We start from the raw sequence: 13,468 nt of genomic DNA, 5'->3' as shown, positions 1-13,468 counted from the left end.
TTACTGTAATCTCCTCTCTTTTTCTTAATTATCAAATGATAAGACTACATTGTTTTCCAATAATATATATTTTAATGTGTGTGTAGGTTTACATTATTTCTTCTATTTCTGTCTTTTTTTCTTCTTCGTTTCGCTGTTCAACACTTTAAATGACCAAAACTCTGTAACAATAACAGCAAAGGAATCAATCAAATACTCAAAATATTTCATAAAGATTATTGTTATCTAATAAACATATAAAACAGGAGGTGAATGGGCGATGGCATGACACACGCATTACATTTAAAGATTAGTTTGTGGAATAGAAAACTTATTTCCACACATCTTTGGACACCTTTCTTTTTTGTTTTTGTTGAAAAAAAAATTATTTGTCATTTTTAATGTGAGAATCTTTTTTTTTCAAGATTCCCTGAAACTTGCACAACAAATAATCAACATGAACCATTTTGTTGGGTACCCAACGGCATGTTTGTTCCAAAATACCAACATCTAAATCTGTAATGTGTCTGTGAAAATAGTTGATTAAATGTCTGTTTGAGGTGAGGCATCCTTTGTAAAAAACCGCAAGGATGTTTGTAGGTCTGTGGTGTTTCATTCCAGACTACAGCAGCGCTGCACTTCTCTGGGAGTGTTCGTGAGCCTGCACTGATGCAGACTCGGCGTTGGAGGACTTTATAATCCACTCCCACTTCATTCCACTTGGAATGACACATAATGTGGCAGACCCTCCGCATCAACCCTCACAGGCAAGGAGGGTGTGTGGGGGGGAGGGTGTTGGGACCTACATGTAGGTCCTCTGACTTTACAACAGGAAGTAAAACACCAAAACGTCCTAATGAGATGTCAAATCTTCTCAACACAGCTGAGGTAGAAATTCAGAATTCCCTGCAGTTCTTTGCAGCTTCTGTTTCAAGACTGCTTGAAGCAGCATTTATAGTGATGGAATAATCTGGGACGTTTTACTGTTGTTTGAAGAAAAACTGGATGGACACGTACTTCTTGCTTGAGATTGTGATGCGATGTTTGGTGGTAACATCTCCTTTTAACTCACAGAGCATGTTTGAACATACATGTGATCTTCTTTACAGAGGAGGCTCAGCATCACTCTAATTACGCCCAAATGACTTCTGTGGCTTGAGAATAAATCTGGGACAAATTAAACCATCAAATGACACACACTAATTACAAGGTGGAAACGTAAAAATCTGTTCACATAATTATAATCCAGTGCCAGTGAGCTGGGGGTTTTAATGGATGCCAATTTGACTTGATCCCTTATTGGTTTAATTGGTAGCATGCTTATGGTGTGTGTGTGTGTGTGTGTGTGTGTGTGTGTGTGTGTGTGTGTGTGTGTGTGTGTGTGTGTGTGTGTGTGTGTGTGTGTGTGTGAGTGTGTGAGTGTGTGTGTGTGTGCGCATTCTGATAACAAAAAAAATGCAGAAACTGCATTGGTCATGTTAGTGTGTTAGAAAGTTTGTCAGATTGTAAAACTGACGCACTGCCGGTTAAAATGAGAGTTCATTGAGTCGTCATCACTAAGTGATAGAGTGTACTTGAATCCATCTTTTGCCTCTGGCTTGACAGGTAAAAGGTGTCCAGCCTTCTTCTTTAAGATAAAACTGTAAAAACATACCCTTTAATTGAATTCTCTCTGTTTCATTTTAAGTTTTACGCATCATAATTACACCCTGTTTCCAATATAGACACCCTATCTACCGTTAACATTCACATTTCCTGTTTGATAAAGCTATTTCACTCTTTAAATAGAAACATTACCATTGTGTGGTAAATACACACCAACCAACAGAACACAACACTAACCCTGACCTGTCAATCTGCTTTTACAGATGGCCTAACTTATTCTCAAGTCCTCAGCATTACTGTTCCCATTAGGAGAGATATTTACTGTTAAAACTTAATCCTGATAAAATCATCCAACTGCAAGTTTAGTGTGCAGCACACCGAGTCTGAAGCTCAGTGCAGTGGTGGTGTTGGTCCCTGAGGCTGGGTGTGTTCCTGTCCCGCTCAGGTCTGAGCTGTGAGCCTGAGTAGCCATGGGGCCTGACAGGCCTCCTCCAGACTCTCTCTAATAGGTGCTAATTGCATTCCATCCTCACTGGTCAGTAGTCCGAAGGAATGTGGCTGTTATTATGGTGGAGATTTGGAGCTGTGGGCCATCAGCACATTCTTCTGAACTCAGTCAAAACACGCCTCCTGCACCACAAAGGTGTGAAGCAGGCTGCTTAGAAAGTAGCTCCAGGGCAGGGTTCTCCGATCAGAGTACGAGTGGAGGAGGACTGTACGTAGGAAGGAACACGGCAGCAAAAATTTATTCATAATAGTAGTAGAAATAAATTCAAACAGTTTGATTGGAATCTTTTCTTGGGCAGGCTGCGACAGTCCGGTGTTTGATCATTCAAACTTACTGCCATAAAATAAATATTTCTAAACTCACCCTCTTATTGAGATGTGCTTTTAAACCAACTGTACTTGTAGATTAATTTTATATGATTGTATAGTTAAACTTGTGCCCTCAAAACTCAGGCATCCACAAACAGTATGACATCCCATCTCTGAGCACCCAAAGACAGCGTTTTCACAGAGCTAAACTTGTGTTTATTTATATATTCTAAAAACTGAATTATGTGCAGCCGATGTGAGACGTTAGTGTGGCGCCTGCATTGGTTTCATACTCAGAGCATGTTGTGAAGGGTGCCGTGAAAGCATGTTAAACAAATGCACCCTTCCAAATGAACCCACCAGTAATGCCTCGGTCCATCCAACCAACATGAACGTGGTTTACTACGATGGATCCTAACATGAAGAAACTGTCATGTGTTTGTTTGAACCTCTTCGTCCACAACACACTTTAACAATATTCGCAGTTATTGAAACCCCTTAGAAGTGGTGGCACAGACATATTCAGTTTTATAATCAGTCATGTATATTCACTGTTCTGGAAGGAAGTCCCCAAGTATGTATCACATTGCCTCCAGGCTCCTACTGCAGCTGTACTGGTACCACAATGTATTGGTTCATCCTTCTATTTGGATCCTACCAGCATCGCTGAGAGGGGAGTCTTGAGGTCTGGGCAGCCTGAGACTTCGATAATGTCCTGCCCACACTGGAGAGGACACTCCACCCATGTCACAGGATATGCACAAAACACAGGAAGTTACCATTGAGCTTTATCTAAATGGTGGATGAAGAAACGCCGGGTTAACTTCTGTTGGTGCGAGAGATCATCGCATCTCACTGGGCAGTTACCGCCCGCTTCAAGCTGGGTAACCTCCCGCCGGTAAGCTGCTGTGTTATGTCCCTGGTCTAGAAGAACCAGAGACATGATTTGTTTGAGAACCTCCCCCACTTGCCCCACTCCCAATGAGGTCCAGCAGCACACAAAAAAGTCCAAAACTGAGCAGTTTACTTTTGCTTCAGCGGGGAGCGATGCCCAAAATGTCAAACAAAACAAGTTAGTTATCATTAACACTTACCTACCAGCAAAATAAATTAAATGCAAACATAATCATGAATCAAAGTTCCACTGTTAATCAATTGACAGAACAGAGGAAAAACTGGCACCTTGTTGGCAGTGGCTAAGTTGCAGGAATGGGAGGAGCCAATAGCTGTCAGCTGAGGTTTAAAAGGCTGAAGCAGCAGCCTGGTCCAATCAGGCGGCATCCCTCCATTGAACTCTTCCAATTGCTGCTCACCAGTTAGATTTAAATCAGCCACCTGGAAAGCTCCACCTGAGCTGAAGAGCACACCCACACAGAGGCGCTGAAGGGAGAAGAGAGAGCACTGAAACTGATTATTCTATACATGATTAACTCCAAGGACACAACATGCTGTTCCACCGCAGCCTGAATTCTCCACTGGGTGCGTGGAGGTCACAGTAACCTTGACAAGCAGGTGGCAAATCTGCACCAGGAGAGAACAGCAGACACAAGAAGACTCCAACTCTTCGCCTTGCAAGCTTTCAGACTTACTGAAGACCTTCAGCAGATCAACGATCATCGATAAAGACCTAATGAGACTGAACATCAGTATTGCTTGTCTCCAGGAGACCCGTCTGGCTGACAGTGGTTCCATCACAGAGCTGAGCTACAGCGTCTGCCACAGGTTTACCCAAACCAGCATGGCACTGGCTTTGCTGCTAAAGAACTCACTAACTGCTGACATTTAACAACAAACATCTTGGTTTAGGACGCGGACTCGCCTCCAGTCATCACCACTTGTAACAGCCTCTGTGGTTGACAGTTTCACTTATTTAGGGTCAACTATATGTAGCTCCATGTCTCTCGGCACCAAGGTGAGTGCAAGAATCTCCAAAGCTGCAGCCGTCATGGCGAGGCTGTACAAGAGAGAGTGGACCAATACCCAGATGTTGTCGTGGACAACGTGACAGGAGGACAGACTGACCAGTTTCAATTCAATTCAATTCAATTCAATTTTATTTTATTTATATAGCGCCAAATCACAACAGAGGTTATTTCATGGCATTTAACACATTAAAGTCTTTACAGCAAGACTTTACAATATTTTACAGAGAAACCCAACAATTCAACAATTCCCACATAAGCTAGGAAGGAAAAAACTCCTCTTTAAGGGAGAAAAACCTCCAATCGAGGGAAGGAAAAACTCCCTTTAAAAGGAAGAAACCTTGGACAGAACCAGGCTCAGGGGTGGGCGGCCATCTGCCTCGACCGGTTGGGGTGAGAGGAGAGCAGAGAGCGAAAAGGACAGCATAGAGATAGAAGAGAAGAGCTGTTGGTGGAGACGACGATCACAGAGCAGAGACATGCAGCTTCATGGCGGGACATCTGGAAAAGAAAAAACAGAAACTATGTGAGCGAAGGAACTGAATGGAGACAACAGACAATAAGAAAAAGCTACGGGAGAGGAAAAGATGGTGAGGTATGAGTCAGTTAAAGAGTAGGAGGAAAGAAAAGAAGCTCAGCATGTAACGAGGTCCCCCAGCAGCCTCTGCCTATAACAGCATAACTAAGGGTTGGTTCAGGTCTACCTGAGCCAGCCCTAACTATAAGCTTTATCAAAAAGGAACGTTTTGAGTCAAATCTTAAAGCTAGAGAGGGTTTCTGCAAGGTTTGTAATGAGTAATTTGGACATCCTAACAGCAAGGAATTACAATAATCTAGCCTAGAAGTAACAAATGCATGAATAAGTTTTTCTGCATCTCGCTGAGGAAGGATTTTCATGATTTTATTAATAGATGAAAGAAGGCAGTTCTGGAGATTTGCTTTATATGGTGTCTAAAGGACAAATCCTCATCAAATGTGACTCCAAGGTTCCTCACAGTGGTGTTGGAGGCCAAGACAATGTCATCTAGAGTAACTAAGTGATTACAGAAAGAGTTTCTGAGGTGTTTAGGACCAAGTACAATAACTTCCGTTTTGTCTGAAATTAGAAGCAGGAAGTTTTTGGTCATCCAGGCCTTTATGTCTTTTAGACAGGCTTCAAGCTTCAAGTTTTACTAACTGATTAGTTTCATCTGGTTTTATAGAAAGATATAGCTTAGTGTCATCTGCATAGCAATGGAAGTTTACGCAGTGCTTTCTGATGACATCTCTTAATGGAAGCATGTACAAAGTAAAAAGTATTGGGCCAAACACTGAGCCTTGTGGAACTCCAAAACTAACTCTTGTTTGTCTGGAAGACTCATTGTTGACATGGACAAACTGGAATCTATCTGATAAGTAGGATTTGAACCAGTCTAATGCAGTTAATCCTCGTAACATCTTCTAATCTCTGTAATAAGATCGTATGATCAATCGTATCAAAAGCAGCACTGAGGTCCAGAAGAACAAGTACAGAGACGAGTCCATTATCTGAGGCTAATAAAAGGTCGTTAGTAACTTTCACCAGTGCTCTTTCTGTGCTATGATGAACTCTAAAGCCTGACTGAAAATCTTCAAACAGATCATTCCTTTGTAAATGATCAAAAAGTTGATTTGCAACAACTTTTTCAAGGATTTTAGAAATAAACGTCAGGTTGGAAATTGGTCTGTAGTTTCCTAAAACAGCTGGCTCAAGAGTCGGCTTTTTAAGTAAAGGTTTAATTACAGCCACTTTAAAAGCCTGCGGTACATAGCCGGTTACAATAGATAGGTTGATCTGATCTAATATGTAAGTATTAATTAAAGGAAAAACTTCCTTAAAAAGTTTAGTTGGGATGGGATCTAACAGACAGTTAGAGGATCCAGATAAAGAAATAATTCTAGTTAACTCAGAGAGCGCAACAGGAGAGAAATGTTCCAAGTATACATCTGGCAACATACAGTTGCTTTCAGGGCTGCTGTGCTTAACATCACATCAGTGATGGTGGCAGGAAGGGTCGGCCCGATTCTCTCCCTAACAGTAAGAATTTTATTAGTAAAGAAGTTAATGAAGTCATTACTGCTGAGAGCTGAAGGAATAGAGAGCTCAACAGAACTGTGACTCTTTGTCAGCCTGCTACAGTGCTGAAAAGAAACCTGGGGTTGTTCTTGTTGTCCTCTATTAATGATGAATAATATAAAGTCCTGGCCTTACAAAGAGCTTTCTTATATAATATTAGACTATCCTTCCAGGCAGGTGAAATTCTTCTAAATTAGTGGAACTCCATTTCCTTTTCAGCTTTCTAGTCGCCTGCCTAGCAGAGCGTAGTTCTGAGTTGTACCACAGAGACAACTTCCTCTGGTTCATGACTCTCTTCTTCAGAGGGGTGACATCATCTAGAGTTGTGCAGAGATACTGCAGTGTTTTCTACCAGATGATCCACTTGTGTGGGACTAAGATTAACGTAGATGCCTTCCACTGCTTTAACACACGGCATCAAAGAGGATAAGCATGTAACTGCTTCCTTATAAACTTGGCCACGGCATTATCTGACAGACATCTACTGTAGTGGGATTTATTCCCACATGCTGTGTAGTCCATTATTGTAACTTCAAATGTTCATAAGAAGTGGTCCGACACAACAGGGTTTTGAGGAAATACAATTAAATTTTCAGTTTCCATCCCATACGACATAACCAGATTGAGGGTGTGGTTACCACTGCATTAGTTACATTCAATACAATTTGTGGCCAGCAAGACTCACCAACACAGAGGTACTTCAGTGACCTGGCTGCCCAAGCATGTCCACCTTAATCAGTTCGACGCGTCTCAGGTGGCCGGGTCATGTGCACTGCATGGACCCATGGTGCATCGAAGCGGCAGCCATCAGTCATCGTTGGTTTGTGAACGTTATGAAGTCTCCAGTTCAGATTCTGTCTGTCACCATGTTTGCTAGTTCGAAGCGGTTTGGAGCAGGAAGTGACCATATTTGGACAAGCTGGGGGAGGAGCCAGCGGTGGACCTGACTGATCTGATTGGAAACCTGATGATACTACGTCCCGCCCACCGATAGCTGTAACCTGACTGCACCACAGACCTGTCAATCAAACAGACACGCCCCCACAAACACATCTTTTTGAAGCTATTTTCTAATTAATGATGGATTATTTTCAGATGGACCTCCAGAAAACTAATAAGAAGGAGTGACTTTAGCTAACAACACCAAGATAACTGCTGGGCACATTTTATTGACTTTGTATTTGATGAGAACCAACCTCCTGTGGTACTCGGTGGTATTGCAGCTGAAGGGCACTTCTGCATTGACCTTATTTTTCAGAAGCTACGAACACTTTTATATCCAGTCTGTGGGTGCATCCCAAAGGACAAGTGTATGGTGAACTGTGTGAAGGGTCACGGCTGCTTCATTTTAAAGATGTGTCCAAGAGGGATTTAAAGCTGGCGGGCATTAATCCAAACACCTGGAGAAGAATAGCAGCTTGGAGAGTTGCAGTCACAGACGGGAGGGAAGAAGGTTCAATCTGTCAGCCATGTCTGAAGGCCTACCTCATTAAATGGAGTTCATCAGTTGCCAGGGAGACAGTTTTGTTTTGTCTCCTGCTATTACATTTTGAATGTTGGTTCAAATGAAAATAATGAAATTGGTTTGTTCTCATTTGGTTCCTGTGAATCACAAAACCAACACAGTGTGACAGAAGGGAGAATAAATAAAAGTCAAAAAACAAAAGTCAAGTGTTTGCTGGAAATAAAGTACAATTTAAGGAATAAAAAAAAACTATTAAAAAAAATTAATTAAGCACAAACTTCAGATATCTAAGAGCTGCTAAAAATGAATATTTTTCTGTCCAATTACATCGTAGGTAACTTTCTTAAACAATGACATTTTAAAAAGAAATATGAAGATATGAAGATCATTAATCAATTATTTTTATATATACAATTATTTTTTATATATATACATAAATATATATACATAAGGACAGCAGAGGACACAGTATGTCCCAGTATGTCCAATAGAGACACCAGATCCCTCAGTGTGGAGGACTGATGGGAACTCCTCACCTGAGGAGTCATTTCATAACTGATCTGTGTGTGTGTGTGTGTGTGTGTGTGTGTGTGTGTGTGTGTGTGTGTGTGTGTGTGTGTGTGTGTGTGTGTGTGTCCGTGTGTGTCCGTCTGTCTCAGACTCTGTCTGTCTCTCTGTGTCTCTATCTGTCTCTCTGTCTCTGTGTTTCTGTCTGTCTCTGTGTTTCTGTCTGTCTCGCTCCGTCTCTTTGTGTCTATCTCTGTCTCTGTCTGTCTCTTTGTCTCTCTCTGTCTCTGTCTGTCTCTTTGTCTCTCTGTGTCTATGTCTGTCTCTCTCTTTCTCTGTCTGTCGCTCTGTCTCTCTGTGTCTCTGTCTGTCTCTGCCTGTCTCTCTGTCTCTCTCTGTCTCTGTCTGTCTCTCTATTTTCCCACCAGGTCAGTATGAGCAAGTGAGAAAAGAGGAAGAACATTAACTATGTTATCCTTCCTGCCTCCGCTCAGCTCATTCATCTGCTTCCCAGTATTGTTTGCTTCCCAACAGCAGATGAGTAACACTAACACATACACACACACACATACACACACACAGTAGCAGTGGTTTATTTAAAAAATTGTATGGCTTGTAACAGGGCTCAGTTACTTATTGTGAGTAAATCTGAGTGAGTCACTTTGGATGATGTCACTTCCTGTTTGCCTGCCAGGAGCTACTGCACTTTAATTAATTTCATTCATTTTAATTTGATCAGTTGTGATAGATCTTGTGATATAACATTTTTGTCATTTGATTTGAATTACAACCCTGTTTCCAAATCAGTAGTGATGCTGTGTAAAATGTAAATAAAAACAGAAAGTGATGATTTGCAAATCATGTAAACTCATATTTACCAGAAAAATTGGCCAAAGACAACATATAACATAACATAATGCAACATAATGTTGAAAGTGAGAAATGTTATTGTTTTATAAAAATATCTGCTCATTTTGAATTTGATGGCAGCAATGCGTCTCTAAAACGTTTTACGTTGAGGAACATTATTCTTAGATTGTTGCATTATTTTCTCACACAGTTTTTCACAGAGTGGTGAACCTCTCCCCATCTTTACTGCTGAGAGACTCTCTGAAATTATCTTTTTATACCTAATCATGTTATAAATTAAAATTTCAACATTTGATATGGTATTTTTTTGTCTAATTTTCAATTACATTTGATTTGCAAATCATTGCATTTTATTTTTATTACCATGACAGCTTCCCAACTTTTTGGGATTTGGGCTTGTAGTTTTAGTCACAAAAACTGAAGATGTTTTAGATTCATATTTTTTAGTGACATTTTTGTTTCATTTTTGTGTTTTTAGTTTTAATAGCTTAGGTACAAAAATCTGCAAATTAGAAATGAAAGCTGTCAGATAATAAAGTTTTCATCGCTCTTTAAACAAAGTATTTTCTCTTCCACATCTCAGTGAATTTAAACATAATATAAGTTGCACTATAAATGGTAGAAAACAGTGTCCAAACCTAATTCATGGACAAAAGTATGAAGATTTCTGATTATAAACTTAAGATGCTAAAAAGATGAAATGCATGTTTTATTCTCTCTCTGGTCTTCACTCCTTTCTTCTCAACACATGAAACTTTCATCCCTCCTCTTCACCTGTTTTTCTCCACAAGTGTTCCCATCTCATTTATTATTCTCTCCTTCATTCTTTTCCTCATGTTTTCTTTTCACTCTTCCCCTTCTTGTTTCTCACTCACATCCAGACGTCCACTAACATTTGTGTCCACTCCTTTCCTGCCCTCCGTGCCCTCTGTCTTCCACTTCATCTGTACACTGCTGTCCATCCAGTACTTACTTTCCATTCCCTCTCATTGCCCTCCTATTGTTGTCTGGATCGGGGAATTTTTCCTCTCCCATTCCTATTTTTGTGGCTGTACTGACGGTGTTTTCAACTGGGCGAATCCCGGTCTGTTCAGCCTGTATTTACAGTATAAAGATGACTGAAGGAGTGAAGGAGTGCTCACACCCTCAGAGATCAGTGGGATCATTAGGGCCTCTAATGACAAAGACGGTCTTTGTGGTGGGAAACAACTTCATCAAGCATTTGGATCACAGTAGCCGAGTTAGCGAGTTTCTCCATCCTTCTCTCGATCAAACTTTTAGCCACCAGGAGTTCTTCTGGCCTCAGCTGAATCCTCTGAATGGAGGCAAAGCTATAGAGGGCCTCTTTAGAGAGGGGGGTCTATTTGGTTTGGTTTCAGGCTTCATTAATTTAAATTCTCTCACACCTGAAAACCGATGGCTGAGCTCCTCAAATGATCCGGTCCAGGCACAATAATTAGAGGCTGATGTCTGAAATCATCTGCAGTGGTCAGATCTGAGGACTCCACCATGAAGCCATCACATTTGTCCTCCTTCTGCTGGGACCAACAGGGAGCTTGATGTCTTTTATAAGACCAATGAATCACATCTTCACCACCAGAGTCTCTGCAGAGCTCTGTCAGAGTCTGGAGGCTATCTTGTGCTCATACCAGTGTGGTCCTTCACTTTGATATTTGCGTTTGTGTTCACTAGATTACAAAAATTGTTGGCCACACCTACATGCACTTCCAACGCACAGAACTTACTCCTGCGTTCAGAAGGGCCTCGTGAGTTTGTGGTTCCAACACTTTCAGTCGTGTGCTCGCCGTTCAAGTGGTGAAGTTGTAAAAACACTGTTGCTGGACAACAGCAATGTGGACGGTGTCTAGAAGCCACAGACACTAACAGTTTATCAAGCTAACAGGATATACAAATACGCAGAGGGAAAAGATGAGGCCGTTGGGAAGATCAACATGTTGCTTGTAGAATATTATCTAAGTTATGAAGACAAACTCTACATGACTAAAATTACAACATTTTATCTGAACATCCAACAAACATGAACTTCCATGACCGCTGATCTTTCTGTAAACGTCAGCAAACATGTCACAACTCGTGAACTGGAGGCTTTAGAGTTGTGACGTGGTGAACACCACAAGAGGGCACTGTTCATACGGACTCTTCTCTGAATACGAACACATCTGAATGCAGCAACAGACCTGCGTTTGTGCTGTTGGTGAAAATGGACACAGGTGGAATGAATCAGGAAGGTAACCATGGCGGCAGCTAAATAAGTGGTAAATGGGTCAATTTCACAAAGAAGAGAGTTGATTTTGTCCATTAACGTCACGAGGGCTCAGAAAATATCTCCTTCACTAAGTATGTCTACTTTGAATGTAGAAAACATTGTTTCACATCTGAATTGTTCACAGTGAAGAGATAAATGCTCACACCTTTCTGTATCAATCATTTCAAACGTAGAGTCTCAGTTACGTCCTCACATGACTGCCTCACTGTGTCTGGTTAAATGAAACCCCTCGACAGTGGCAGCGATTTGAGTTTTATTTTTTATATTTTTTTAAATGCTGCAGGGATGCTCTGCTTCAGTTCAGTGAACAACAGTTTCTGCAGTAATTCTCCTCTACATTTCAGTACCAGCTGTTTCAGTGGGATGCAGCAGCATGGAGCCAGAGCTCAGTGGTCACTGCACTGTTATTCAATCGAAGTGATAGGGTTCACTTTACTGTTATTATTGTCATATCATAGGCCCCTCTGGAAGCTGCTGGGAGGGAGATAACAGATGGTTCTGGCCATTAATAAACAATCTTTGATCTTTAGAGTCCGCTGTTTGAGCAGATGTATCAAGTCAAATAAACAGAAGGGAGAGTCCATTAAATCCAGATTCTCTCTGTCAGTGAGAGCAGCAACACAAATATGTTTTTATAGTTTGTGACTGATCTTAACGTGAAGGGTGGGACGTATATCAGAGGGGAAGTCTTGTGCTTTCTGTAATGTGAAGGAGCGTTTGTTTTATTATAAATTGCGTTTTATAATAACATTGTAGCTATTGAAGATAATTGCTGAGATCTGGGAACATCGTGAAGATGGTTTAGAAACACAATCAGTGAGTTTATCACAAGAAGAAACGTAGTTATGTTAATAAAAATAAAAAAAGCGCCATCTGCCGGAAAACTGTGTGCACTACGATAATAAATACCATGGGCCCGATTGTCGTCCACCTGGGTGCAACACAGGTGGTCAACTTATTTGGTATTTTAGTAAACCCAAGCGCAGGTGCAACTCCAGTGCAGGGCAGCGTTGAAGTAGGAGGAATAAATAGATAGAAGGTGTGTCACAGCTGACTTCAATCAGCCAATCAGATGAGTTCCTCTCCGCCCCTTTAAAACCTCTGTCTTGCAGCTGTTGTCAGTTTGGAATGAGTGAAGAAGGAGCAGACTGGCACCAACATCCACACTTTAACCAGGAGGAAACTGACATACTTGTCTGGAGGTTCAGGCTCTAATCTCTGAATTTATGGTGCTACAGTCGGCCTCCACCATGATGATGTTAAACCAGCTGTGAAGACGGAACTAATATTATAAATAACTCTTCACTGGTATTATGAGAACCGCTGCCCAGTGGAGTAAGAGGTTCAATGATAGAAGACAAAAACCTGCTTCTTATAAACAGTGACATTAATTAAATATGAAAGTGAATAAAGAACACTCATCAATACAGTGGAACCATGTTGAGGAGTGAGCAGAAGTAAATCATTCAGACTTCATGAATGATGCAACTTATTTATTAACAACAATGGTGTAGAGCAATATGCTCCAAACGTCACTGATGTTGTTGTGTTAATAAATAAACGTATGTTAATAAGTAAACTGATGTTGTGGTATTAATAAATAAACTGATGTTGTGGTGTTAATAAATAAACTGCATCGGGAGCCTTAAGTGTAAATAATTTACTTTCCAATCATAAATTCAATGAGCTGAGCTGCTGTGTGTAACCTGTTTTAACCTTTAGTGTGTTAATGACACAGTGTCACACTCCATTTGTTTTCGTGTTGACAGACATCTTGTCTGACTATCTGGTGTTGCTTTTAACTTCATGTGATGGCAGATTATGAAAAAGGGACATCTGCATTGTAAGTCAACACAGAGTCCCTGCAATTATTACCGATGCACGCAGAAGTGTTTTATTTCTCTTTATTACTTCATAGAAGA

At 40.9% G+C, this 13,468-nt stretch overlaps 1 pseudogene; it reads right to left on the bottom strand.

The window, feature by feature from the left end:
• LOC138205515 (uncharacterized) overlaps window positions 1–13,468 on the bottom strand; it is a 79,607-nt pseudogene that overhangs the window by 54,391 nt on the left and 11,748 nt on the right.

Source organism: Embiotoca jacksoni, unplaced genomic scaffold (genome assembly GCF_022577435.1).
Source record: "Embiotoca jacksoni isolate LCO1_2020_lvr unplaced genomic scaffold, fEmbJac1.0.p SCAF_29, whole genome shotgun sequence".
NCBI classification, from domain to species: Eukaryota; Metazoa; Chordata; class Actinopteri; family Embiotocidae; genus Embiotoca; species Embiotoca jacksoni.
The sequence above is the reverse complement of the archived record's forward strand: the minus strand, read 5'-3'. Positions and strand labels throughout refer to the sequence as shown.